Source organism: Dermacentor albipictus, chromosome 1, assembly GCF_038994185.2.
Source record: "Dermacentor albipictus isolate Rhodes 1998 colony chromosome 1, USDA_Dalb.pri_finalv2, whole genome shotgun sequence".
NCBI lineage: Eukaryota > Metazoa > Arthropoda > Arachnida > Ixodida > Ixodidae > Dermacentor > Dermacentor albipictus.
In genome coordinates this window covers 45,368,539-45,381,072 of record NC_091821.1, presented here as the reverse complement: position 1 = coordinate 45,381,072, position 12,534 = coordinate 45,368,539, and the positions used below count along the sequence as shown (strand labels likewise).

At 46.8% G+C, this 12,534-nt stretch overlaps 1 protein-coding gene across 1 annotated transcript in view; it reads left to right on the top strand.

Annotated features, from left to right (window-relative positions):
* The window catches only part of LOC135906084 (sulfotransferase 1B1-like), a 456,107-nt gene that overhangs the window by 401,069 nt on the left and 42,504 nt on the right, over window positions 1-12,534 (top strand). The window lies entirely within an intron of this gene.

Sequence of the window (12,534 nt, the reverse complement as noted above, 5' to 3'; positions counted from 1 at the left end):
TTGACGTATCCCGCTTATGAACCGGCACGCACTGCATCTGAAAACTGCCGCCGCCGCACGTGAGATAACCAAGGACACGAATACGCTCGCCATCGAAGACGCGCGCTGCTTCCCACTTTCAGCAGTTGCGCGACGTCGGGAAATAAGCATCGCGTATTTACGTGCTCTTGGCTCCTCTGGCTGAGTGGGGAACCGGGTGCGTAGCCCGAATGCGGCGTTATAGCCATTGGAGCTTAATCTGTGTACTGCGGTGTCATTAGTTACATTTATTTACTTTATTACTGTAGTTTCACCATTTCTTCGCGCTTCTTGGACGCTCATTCGAAAGTGTGTTGGCACATTCCACGTGCAGCTGAAGGGCGCCAGCGCAATCTTTCCTCCGGCGTTGCTGGCTTTCGTGCTTTTTTTCTCACGATCAACCTGTGAATATCGATCTCCGCTTACAAGCATGAAGATATTCGTGGTAGCGGACATGCGCTGCAGAGAAAGCAACTTGCCAATAGCAGTAGCGTCTGTTTCACGTGAGGTTTTCTCCATCTGATGCATGTTTTCACGCTGACCGATCCTAAGCACGGCTACGCTGTTACACTTCAATGAGGTGTATGCCTTCATAACATTGCGCTCTCGTCTTTTTGACAATGTATAGAGAACGTTGCAGTAGCGTGCTTCTGTTCGCAGAGTTCTTGCTCCTTTTTTCGCCCGTCCTAATATCGCTCTGTCAGTTGAAATAGCGAAATTGTACCCCTATGGTATCCCTATGGTACCCTTATGGTACCTCTACTGCACGCCGAGGCGGCGTACAGTAGGGGTACCATGCAAATGCTCAAGAACTGACGTCCGGAGATGGCGTGGTACAACGAGCAACAATTCTGGTCCTTCAAGGCCTAAGCTGCGACGGTACAGAACGTCGTCGTGGAGCACGAACATGCGCAGCGTGGGCTCCGAATGTCCAGAATAGAGACGATCGATGGCAACACGTAAGCAGTCATCATGTCTTTGTTCAGTGCGAATGTTGCGCACTGATCAGAAATGGCTAGGACGCAAGAGTCGGTGTCATGCGCATCATATTCAGGGCGGTCGACAGGATGACGGGAGAGGCAGTCGGCGTCCTTGTCCAAGCGGCATGACTTCTATACGATAGAAACTGAATATTCTTCGAGCCGTAGCGCACACTTACCTAATCATCCATGTGGTGTCTCTAAGTGAGGAAGGCCAACACAAGGCGGGGCGATCGCTAACCAAGGAAAATGTGCGGCCGTACAAGACGGAGCAGAATTTGCCAACTGGCCAGACTAACGCCAGCCACTTCCGTTCGGTAATTGAAAAATGCCTCACGGCAGGTGACAGGAGGCGGGTGGCGTATGCAATTACGCGTTCTCCTTTACGGTGCCATTGAACAAGCACAGCCCCAATTACATGGCTCCTGGCATCCGTGTGAAGCTCAGTGGCGGCAGATGGATCATAATGACCCGCAATAAGGTAGTCGAGGTTATGGTTTGAGCAAGGCATCATAAGGAAGCAACGTCCTTATTATGTAAGTCGATGAGTGGGCGAGCAGTTTCGGCGAAATTCTGGATAAAACGATGTAAATACGCGCTTCCCAAAAGAACTCCGTACGTCTGCGGCGGAAGAAAAAACATGAAAGTTATACTCAGCACGAATCTTTTCAGGGTCGGGTTGAACGCCAGCGAAACTGACGAGATGGTCAAGAACGGTAGTTTGACTACGTCTAAAGTGACACTTTAATGAGCTAAATTACAGGCCAACGCGTCGGGAAACAGCAAGAATAGCCGTTAGACGCGTTAGACGACTCGTGAAAGTTGGTAAAAAGACTACGACATCGTCCAGATAACGCAGGCATGTGCACCACTTATAGCCGAGAAGCAAGAAGTCCATCATTCGTTTGAAGATTACCGGGGCATTACAAAGACCGAACGGCATAACCTTGAATTGGTAGAGGCCGTAAGGTGTTACGAAGGGAGTTTTTTCACGGTCCATGTCATCTACCGAGATTTGCCAATAGCCTGATAGGAGGTCTATCGATGAAAAATACTTGGCTCCGTGCAAGCAGTCCAAAGCGTGATCAATACGCGGCGAGGGGTAGACATCCTTGCTTATGATTTTGTCTAGCTCTCTGTAAACCAAACAAAAGCGCCAAATGCCGTCCTTCTTCTTGACAAGGACAACAGGAGACGCTGTTGCGCTCACGCAAATGAGTCTACCTTCAACAAGCGCCGAAGCCCGGCGAGCCTGTCAGCGTGATAATGTACCGTCGCGCATGGTTGGTATCGTGATGAGGCTTGTGTTTCCCACTCCCTTCGTGAAGGCGAGGCTGTTAAAAATGACAGCGGAGAAACATCGAGGATGCCGCGTATCTACCGGAAGCAGTTATGCCGGATTAAAATTATGTCGTTTATTGTTCGGCGTCGTATTGCTGTCTTGGCTCGGAGCCCCGCTCGGCCAAATGTAACAGCGCCCGCGGACTTAATGATGGCTGTATAAAGCCTTCAGTCAACATCTTATTGAATTCTCGATGTATCACATGTCGTTCAGCATGTGAAACACCGTACGGCTGGCGGCGTATCGGATTGGCGTAACCGGTGTAAATGCGATGGGTAACCACCGATGTCTGGGCTAGAGGGTGGCCGTCAAGGTCTAAAATGTCGCGGTATGTTTCCAAGAGACGGTGGAGGTCAGCTGGTTATCCGGAAGAAGATCACGTGCAATCATCTTGCTAAGTTTGTCTGTGAGAGTCGGTAAACTCGAGGTTCCAGTAGGGGGTGACGCAATGTCGGCGTCAAGAGCCCATATCTCGCAATCGATCACCGGCGAGATATCACCAAAAGACACGCCTCTAGGAAGAACTTGAGTCGCGCAGGTAAATTTAAGGAGAGGGAACGAAGTCTCATTGCCTGTAACAGTGAGCAAGGTATGGGGAACGGCTATATTTCTTTCAAACAGTATGTCAGAGGTGGGACATAGTACATAGACGCCGTCAGGAACTTGTGGAAAGACATTCGAGTGACGTACGTAGTGGCTTGAGGCGACCGGCTGATGTCTTCTGGAGAGCATAACCGTAGTTGTGTTGCTGGTGGACTATAGCAGCCGTGGGGCAGTTCAAGCTGAATGACATTAGACGCATGATCAAAGAGGGCAGAATGGCACCATAAAAAGTTTAAGCCAAGTATAACGTCATAAGGGTATTGTTCCAAAACGGCAAACAAAACAGTCGTTGGGCGCGCCGTGATGCCAATGAGAGCGATGCGCATACCAAGCACGCTAAGCGTTCCTCCGTCGGCAACGTGGAGGGTGCGTGATGCAGCGGATGTGAGAACTTTGTTAAGGCGTCGGCACAATTGGGTACTCATCACGGATACGCGCACGCCAGTGTGAATGAATGCTGGTGAACAGACGCGATCGACTAAAACGTCCATCACTTTGTCTGGCCGGCAAAGTACTCAGAGGGTTTTGCGATCGAGTCCTCAATGCAGCGTCACCTCCGATAGCTGCATCGCTTAGTTTTCTGGAGTCGGGCGTCGGGGCTGCATCGGGCATGGTGCGCGACGAGCCAGCGGAGATAGGGACGGTGGCCGACGACCTGGCGGCGAATGGGGCTGGTGACGTCGGAATGACGACGAGGGGCTCTTCCAAGGAGCACGAGCGTCATTGTTTGGTTGTTGCGGTGCCAATAAAGGCTCGTAACGATGCTCGCCCTGTTCTGGCCGATAATAACTGGTGACTAGCAGTCGCAGAGGGGAGGAGACAGTATGCTTGTTACAATGGCGAGCATTGTGACCGATACGCCGGCAGGCAAAACAGGTTGGCCGATCGTCTGCGGTTCGCCACTCGGCTGGATTTGGGTAGCGTGCAGAATACTGCGGACCTATCGATGAACCTGGAAAATGAGTCAGCTGGGAACCGGCAACTGCAGATACAGAATGAACTCCAAGATTATTCAGTTCTTCGCGGACTATTTCCTGAACAAACAGTGCTGTAGGCAAGTTGTTCGGCTCACTGGAGCGGTAAAAAATGCTGCAGGACTGTTCTGCCAAACTACGTGCCTATCATCGAGGCGATGAGAGCTACCACTTCTCCACGACGAATCAAGAATTCGATGAGGGGGCTTCAAGAAGTGCCCAGACATCTCCGCGACGAATCAAGAAATCGACACGGGTGACGTCAGCACCCGCCCCACCTGGTTCCTGCCGACGAGGAGCCGCCAAAGGTATTTAAGGGAGAACCGGCCCGTTCTGTAGAGAAAGGGTCCCCTCCAGCTGCTCAGATGGTCTGATGTGCTTTTACAGCTACATGTACGCTATCATCCTCCATCTGTAAATATTGTATAAAAAGTTTCGTATCTTCTTCGTCTGCGGAAAGAGTCCGTCTCTTGCCCTCCACCCCGAAGTCACAACAAGGACGCATGACTTCAAGTTCTCGCCACACTATCCGCGTCAGGACTGATGACGATGGTCGCAGCACTCCTAGCCCGTCGTCACAAGCAAATGTCGCAGCTGTGTTTGGCAGACGTGCGAACGGCCTTGCAATGCGGCAGCTCTTGGCCTGCTGAAAACGTTGACACTCTTTTATGATGTCATGTACTTTTTCACAATTTTTGCACATGAGGAGGTATAAAGCATTGTCAGCGATCCCCTTCAGTACATGCCCAACTTTGTCTGACTCAGCCATATCGCTGTCGGCATTGAATCACAGAGCCAGCACATCGTGGATGTAAGAGACGTATCATATTCTGTGGACGTCTGGGAGCTGGTCGCTAGTTCTTACTTAGCGGTGCTCTTCCACCCGGTGGAATGGCCGAGCAACTCCCTGAGCTTCTGCTTGCACGTGCCCCAGTCGTTAAGCTCTTCCTCGTGATTGTCATATGGCACCTTCGCCTTGCCTTGTAGGTTGAAGACCAAGTTAGCCAATGTACTTGACGGATCCCATTTGTTGTGGGCGCTTACACGCTTAGAAGTGGCGATCCAGTCTTTAACGTCGAGGTGATCGGTGCCGCGTAACGTTCCGAGATCCCGCGGCTGAGCTAGCGCAACCGTCGGTGTTGTAGGTGTGTATGTGGGCTTCAACGTGACGGGTCCTGTTTTATCCGTCATGTTGTCCAGTCCCAGGTGCGACCGCTACTGAGCTGTGTTGTTGTTTCTCGCGGGTACCCAACACCTCCACTAATTCATTACGTTCCAGAAGTCACATATAAAGATGTATTTACAATGTTTACAAGAGAGTCAACGATGCATAAACAACATGGCTGTCAAGACGGATTCCACCTCCACACGTCAAATCGTCGTGTTCTGAATGGTGCCCGTCTTGGTTGCGCCGGAACTATATTTATGTGAAATTTTCCGTGTTTTTCATCAGTTCCATCAATCAACTAGCCCGCATCACAGCATTGATGAATGTGTCATAGCTAGAAATCAAAATGAAGATTACTAGAAAAAAAACTGATCGATATTTGCTCCTATACATCAAAGTATGCGTCACTCTTGATGATTTCATTCGAGTGCTTAGCCTTTCAAAGCATGCAAACCCAGCCATTCCTGGAATCGCCTTTCACCGCTTTTACAGCACGTGGCATACGGACCTTTTAGATTCGAAATTCGCGCGATGACGCACGCGGAGTACTGAATAAAAACTGAATCACATTAAAAAGAAGCCAGACCATGCCAATCGTTGAATAGTTGATCCGATAGCCACCGTGCATGAAAGACGACTGGTCGACTATCAATCAGCAGTTCTGCAGCAATTAATATGTCCACAACAAGTTCGGTCGTGCTTCGAGAAGGCGGTTGTAGAATTTTTTTTTAATATATGGGGTTTTACGTGCCAAAACCACTTTCTGATTATGAGGCACGCCGTAGTGGAGGACTCCGGAAATTTCGACCACCTGGGGTTCTTTAACGTGCACCTAAATCTAAGTACACGGGTGTTTTCGCATTTCGCCCCCATCGAAATGCGGCCGCCGTGGCCGGGATTCGATCCCGCGACCTCGTGCTCAGCAGCCTAACACCATAGCCACTGAGCAACCGCGGCGGGTGCGGTTGTAGAATCTCATGCGAGGTGTCGCCCTCCATCCCATGCCGTGTGCAAAAGTTTTCTCCGATCGGATTGTTGAGTAGTTTGAGTTGGTGTCGCATGAAAAAACAAAAACAGCCTTTTAGCGGTGATGTGCTCGTAATCTCAAAAACTGATTTTCAAAGAATAATGGAAGCTTCCTAAATGGCGGTGGTTTCAAGATATGCACCTCAGGCTTGGCGTCTCGGTTAGCAACGGTTTACGCTTTTGCGTGCAGGTGCCTGGTCGCATCATGGTTCAATGCCACAGACATCAATTTCATTTCATTTTGTACTTTTTTTCATAGGTGACGTGTACAAGCTAATGGTATGCTACGTGATTGCAGTATAGAGCCAAAAATCCTTCTTTAACTGGCCAATCTTCAAAGACCTGTTTCGCTGAAATGCTTCAAGTAAGGCGCATTATTTTGAACAACCTAGAATAGCTTTTTCGCAAACTCGTATTAAAGGAAGACGCCCAAAGTTTTTTACGTTCTGATGTACACGGAACGCTACACCACGCCCTTCTTCCTTAGCTAAGCATTGGTGAAACCGCTATGAAACCGAATATAGACTGTTGTATACAGGGTCAACTTAAAACTCGCGATATCCACCGTGTTCGCTGCAGTGGCTATATGGTATGCTGTTCTATGTGAGGTCGTGGGTTGAAACCCGGCTACCTCGGTCGTTTTTTAAGCTATATTCACATGTATCTCTATGTTGCAATGAAAGTTAAGAAACCCTAGATCAATGTTGTTCCGTGCCCTCGACTATACGGTATTCCTCATTGCCTCTGCGCAGATTAGGGTAATTAAAGGCATCCAATAAAAACTACGGATATTTTACTCCGGGCAATATGCAAGTGATGCAATATTTTCTCGCGTTGTGTTTGTGTTCTTTAGCCGTTTCAAAGCCTGGGATATTCACAGCAGCATTAGGTACTTAATACGGGTGTCGCTGTTCTCTCTTACCATGCCGCACCTGGGCTTATACCAGCATTGATGGAGTCTTCGAGGTATTATCTTTGGTAAGAAAAAGCCTATTTAGCCATTAAAATACAAGCGGCATCCATTGGCAATTACGCAATAAATTGTTCGAATTGGTGCGTAAATTTCACCAGAGCTTATGAACTGACAGGCTAGGCTACGTGAAATCCAAGTAAGTTGTTGTCCAATCAACTAAGGTTCGCCTGTCATCCCTCTACGCTTAGCCCTCTTTGGAGGAGTCGAAGAGACGCCCCTGTTAACGTCAGAAACAGTATAAGGGGCTGCTAAACACGAGGTCGCGGGATCGAATCCCGACTACGGCGGCTACATTTCGATGGGGGCGAAATTGAAAACCCCCATGTAGTTTGATTTAGGTGCACGTTAAAGAACGCCAGAAGGCGGAAATTATTCCGGAGTCTCCCACTACGGCGTCCCTCATAATCCGATAGTGGTTTTGGGACGTAATAGCCCGCAATTTTTTTAACAGTATAAGGATGCAAAACAGCCCAATGCAGCTGCAATTTCGGATATACAAGAAAGATGATTTTCTTTCTCAATGCCGTTGTGCTTTGCTTTGTTTTTGTAAAGTCATCCGACGCATTCTCTCGCTGGCGGCGAGCTGCCTATACGCCTTAGTAATTACCTTCTATAAACACTAAACAGCGCCACACAACCGTAAAAATTCCACGGCTATTTGCAGTAGATCTACATATCTGTGGCATCTTTCACAATGTTGTTAAAATGTCTGCGAAAGTCTTATGACCGAGACACGAGATCCTTGCGTTTTCGGAAACATGATGTTTATGGTGCTGCAAGTGCTACTGGGCAGTGTGGTAACGGTATGCGGTGACAATGACCGACTGTGATTGCTTGTCTATGCTCCTTTCTTTCTTTATCTCTACTTTGCTATCACTTTACCTCCCCCTCCGCCCTCTACCCAGCGTTGGGTAGCAAACCGTATCTTCCCACCGGTTACCCTCCTTACCTTTCGCCTTTCTTCTGTCTCTCTCTGATGCAAAAGAATAAAGTCACTTAAATACAAATCACTTGTGGCAGTGAATTTACTTTTTGTGTTTTTAAAAGGCATTCAATACTCTTAACGCAAGCAGTAAGCAGTTGTTTTTCACACTCGTTGGGCGTCATACCTATGTGACTTCTACAAACAACGCTGCCACAGTCTGATTTCGTGTTCTGGGGAAAATTAAGGAGGGCAAATCATCTGTAACGCAAAAGAATTGCACTCCCAGAACCGCATTGCTTTTCTACCAATCATCTGTAACATCTGTAGCCTCTAAACCAATAAAGAACGAAGCTATCTTCAGTATATTTATTGATTTAGATGCTCCACTGTCTTACCACTGGTGGCGTCCGTTTCGTTTCTTCTAGTTCATCCGTGTGTCCTCTAAATATAATTTTCCCTGAGCAACAATCACTGGCGGTTTTCATGACCGTGTAGAAATTAAGGTAACAATGATAATAACCACTGTTACTACTACTAATTCTAATACTAGTAATAATAATATTGTAATAATAGTGGAGAAGAGAAACAACAATGCAAACCTTACGACCGATCACTGTGTGTAAGTGGCGCGAATGTTCCTTTGTGTTTATAGAAAAGTTTGATATGTCCAATACGTAGCTTGGGTCTCGATTTGATGCAGATTGACGGTGAAATCGACATTCTGTGACTTAGTTATTACGATTTTTTCTTATTTTATTCATTTACTCTAAACCGAATCTCCGATTTTCAGTGGCTTGGGCCAACGTATATATAGTGTCTCTGTATGTGCTGTTGCAGGATCCTTCTTTTCCTCGCGCCACCAGCACCGGCGTTGGCCGAGTGTCATCACTGCCGTTGACAACTGATATCAATCCTTCTACTCGATGCAGAGAAGTCAGCCTGGCGGCAATAACACCCCTTGCTTCAGCTCTTCCGATATCGGTATCAGCAAAGGTGGGGCCCCACCATGACAGGGGGGCCAAATTTCGGGACGAATAGACTGTTGAAGGCGTTCCGCTGAAACCCGACGGTGCGAAATAAAGCGAGATAAGAGCAAGGGTTGCAGAGAAGTGAAGTGGTCCCTATGGCCGACACCAGCGCCCGGCAACTGTAAGCGACTGCACATATAAGCGAGATGCTTAGTTGTCAGTCGTTACAGGGTGAGTCGGGTCTGAATTTTGGGACGCGGACTCCATCACATTACATGCAATGCACCATACGGTGTCCTTCTTTGACGGCTGATATTGATTCTCGCGCAATGAGGATGCGAACAAATTGTCCCATTTGCCGGCTGTCACGTTCCTCCAATTGACAACATTCTTTAATGATGACCTTGACAGTCGCACAACTCTTGAATACAAGTAGCTGTCAGGATCTGTGGGGGAGGTCTTTGAGTACGTGGGCAGCCTTTTTGGTGTTCGGTATTTGCTAGCCAACATTGCGGCTATGTTATAAAGGCGTAACGGCAACGTAGTAGACATTATGCAGAACACACAAATCACGCATGTATTACTGCACAATCCTTTTAAATAGCGGTCTCTCTTCATACGCGTGGATAACCGCTACAGCACACTACTTTGAGAACTAACTACAAGTACTATATATGTGTCATACCCAAAGGTGTACCTGGCCCGGTGGCCACAAAATGTGACGTAATATTACGAGTAGTTTTGTTCACAGCATGCAATGGCACAGAGACAGTGTGCACAATTTTTGTATCGTGCATTTTTCCTCAAGGTGCAAAACCAACTTATCCATGTATCCATCTTCATATTTAAGAGGAAGCTTTATCCCGGCGGCTCCTATCTATATACATGAGAAGGGAGAAATTCTTTTTCTCGGCAACCATTGTACCAAATTAATTTTTATTGCATTTACAGAAAAAGTTAATATGTAGTGACTATTTGTAGCTAATTTTGGATTTCTACCGTCATTGCTTTAATACAAATGGTTAGATATCGCAAATTTTCCTAATAGGAAGTTATAAATTTTACAACTCTGTAACTCAGCAATGAAAAGGTTATAACAATTTTGTCAATTGTACCTTACAGTGCATTTAAAGCAGACAAAATTGATGTATTACGCATGCATCTCTAATTTATCACTATTGTGTGTGTTGGACTTTTGCAAAACTCTTCTAGGCAGTATAACCAACCCGCGTAAGACATCAACTGATATATCAATTTCGCTCACTTTGAATGCTCAAATGTATGCTGCATGCAGAACTGCGATATCTGTTCTAGGTGCAGACCTACCAAATTGTAAACTTCCTGCTTCTAGCATTTTTTTCAACGTTACCAATTTTTAAACGTTCCTTTTCAAGAGCTCAGGCGCCATATCGAAATTCCTCTTCCAGCAGTCACTAGGATTTACCTCTCTCAGCAAATGCAACAGAATGTCCTTAAAATCGGCACAGTGGTGATCTCAGGAAAGCATTCTGCATTTTACATGTATTTTAATTGGTGGAATCCGAGTTCGGCCCGAAGTAAAACTCCCTCTTTAGAACGTTTCGATTTCCAGCTGCTGCGGCAGCCCTTGTATGCGGACAGCAAAGTCGCTAAACCCGCCGTGGTTGCTCAGTGGCTGTGGTGTTAGTGTGCTGAGCACGAGGTCGCGGGATCGAATCCCGGCCACGGCGGCCGCATTCCGATGGGGGCGAAATGCGAAAACACCCGTGTGCTTAGATTTAGGTGCACGTTAAACAACTCCAGGTGGTCGAAATTTCCGGAGTCCTCCACTACGGCGTGCCTCATAATCAGAAAATGGTTTGAGGTCAATACGCCAAGTAGTGTTTAAACTTTGAGGTCAATACGCCACGTAATGGCACTCACGCGAACTAAAACCTGATATCCAGATAAGCTGGATTTGCTCCGCACAATAACATTTATACGTTGCAGCATAAAGTTATCGAGCCTTTTCAGCAGGCGTAAGATATCACTCTGCGAACTCTTCTTTGCCGAGGATCAGCATGCAACTTCCGTTGCATGCTGCCGCGATTTTCGAAAGCCACCGCAAGCTAAGCGTGGGGAAGCGGGCCAATAGCAGGCGCAGGCTCCACCCTCCTCATCCGCTTATGTACTTTCACTCAGCTATTGCGTCCCCTATGAAAACTCTCATTTCTGCGTGCTCCTCGCCTCTTGTCAGCCAATTAGATAAGAAAAATATTTCAAGATATACAATGCTATTCACTTTGAAAGCAAACAAACATGACTTAATATAAATGAATAGAGAGTTTCTATACAGTCCATAACCTTTTTTTTTTTTCGCTGTTCTTTCAAACTTCTGTATATACCTTGCAGCGCTACCTATATGCCTGTAAAGGCATATAGGTTGCTCCGAGTTTTGAGACTTGCAGTCCAGACGAATCAGGAAACAATACAGCGACAGGGCATGCCTTTTATCTTAAGTCTTCTCAGACGCATATATTAAAAGTGGGAAAGAATGATAGAACTCGGCCTTGCTCTATACGTGTCCCGTGCATTGAGGGCACGTTAAAGATTCCCTAGTGGTCCGTATTTTACCGGAGTCCCCAACTACAACGTGCCCTGTAATCAAACAGTGGTTTTCGCACGTAAAACCACAGAATTCAGATGTACAGCTACAGCGACAGCTACGAGTTTCAGACTTCGTGTAATATTCTAACATGTTGCTATCACATTCCTTGCTTCGGGCTGATGGCGAAAGTGTTATAGCTTATTTTTTTTATTCAGTTTCCTCACATGCTTCGATAAGGATTTTTTCGCGGGGGAGGTCAAGAAAGGCTAAACATGTTGAAAAGGAGCGGAGGTCAACTCCTTAAATTAAGTTTAGCAGTATGAAATTAAATTCTATACGATAGTTAGCGGTACATGTCACAATGGCTATACATCGTTTGTTTGCAGAATATCAATTTCGTTAAAATTTCTTCAATAATGAGGAAATTATTTGAGTGCAAACAGCTTTCTTTATTGCGCTGACAAACGCTGTGTATAATTCAAACTCGAATAACTCAGCGAAAAGCAAGCCTTTATTTTAAATGAATGCGTCACTTAAAGTACATAAACAACAGCGAAAAAATGAATCGCAAACACAAACTTCTACGCAAACCCGCCGGGCACAACCAGCACAAATGACAGAAGCAGGAATGCGCGAAGGATGTTGGCGTCGGCGTTGCTGTCGCCGCGTTGCACTCAGAGCGCCGGGCCTCTCACAAGGCCTTCTTTCTCGAGTTCGTTGTGCGCATGCGTGAACGGCTCATGAGACATGTGGGAACTTTTACTTTTCGAAAACACTGCTTTTTAATAGGTACGGGTCATCGTCGTCGTCCTTAATATTTACGCAAAGCCACCTTTTTAAGGCGCAACAAAGGCAAAATTCCCCTGCAAAATGTCACCACATTTCTCTCTTGGGATCTATTTGGGTCGCGCAAACGCGAGAAGGAAGCTCTCGTGGATCTTTCCCATATTCCCATTAAAGGACCCTGAAACGGTTCGGACAAATTTTCTAG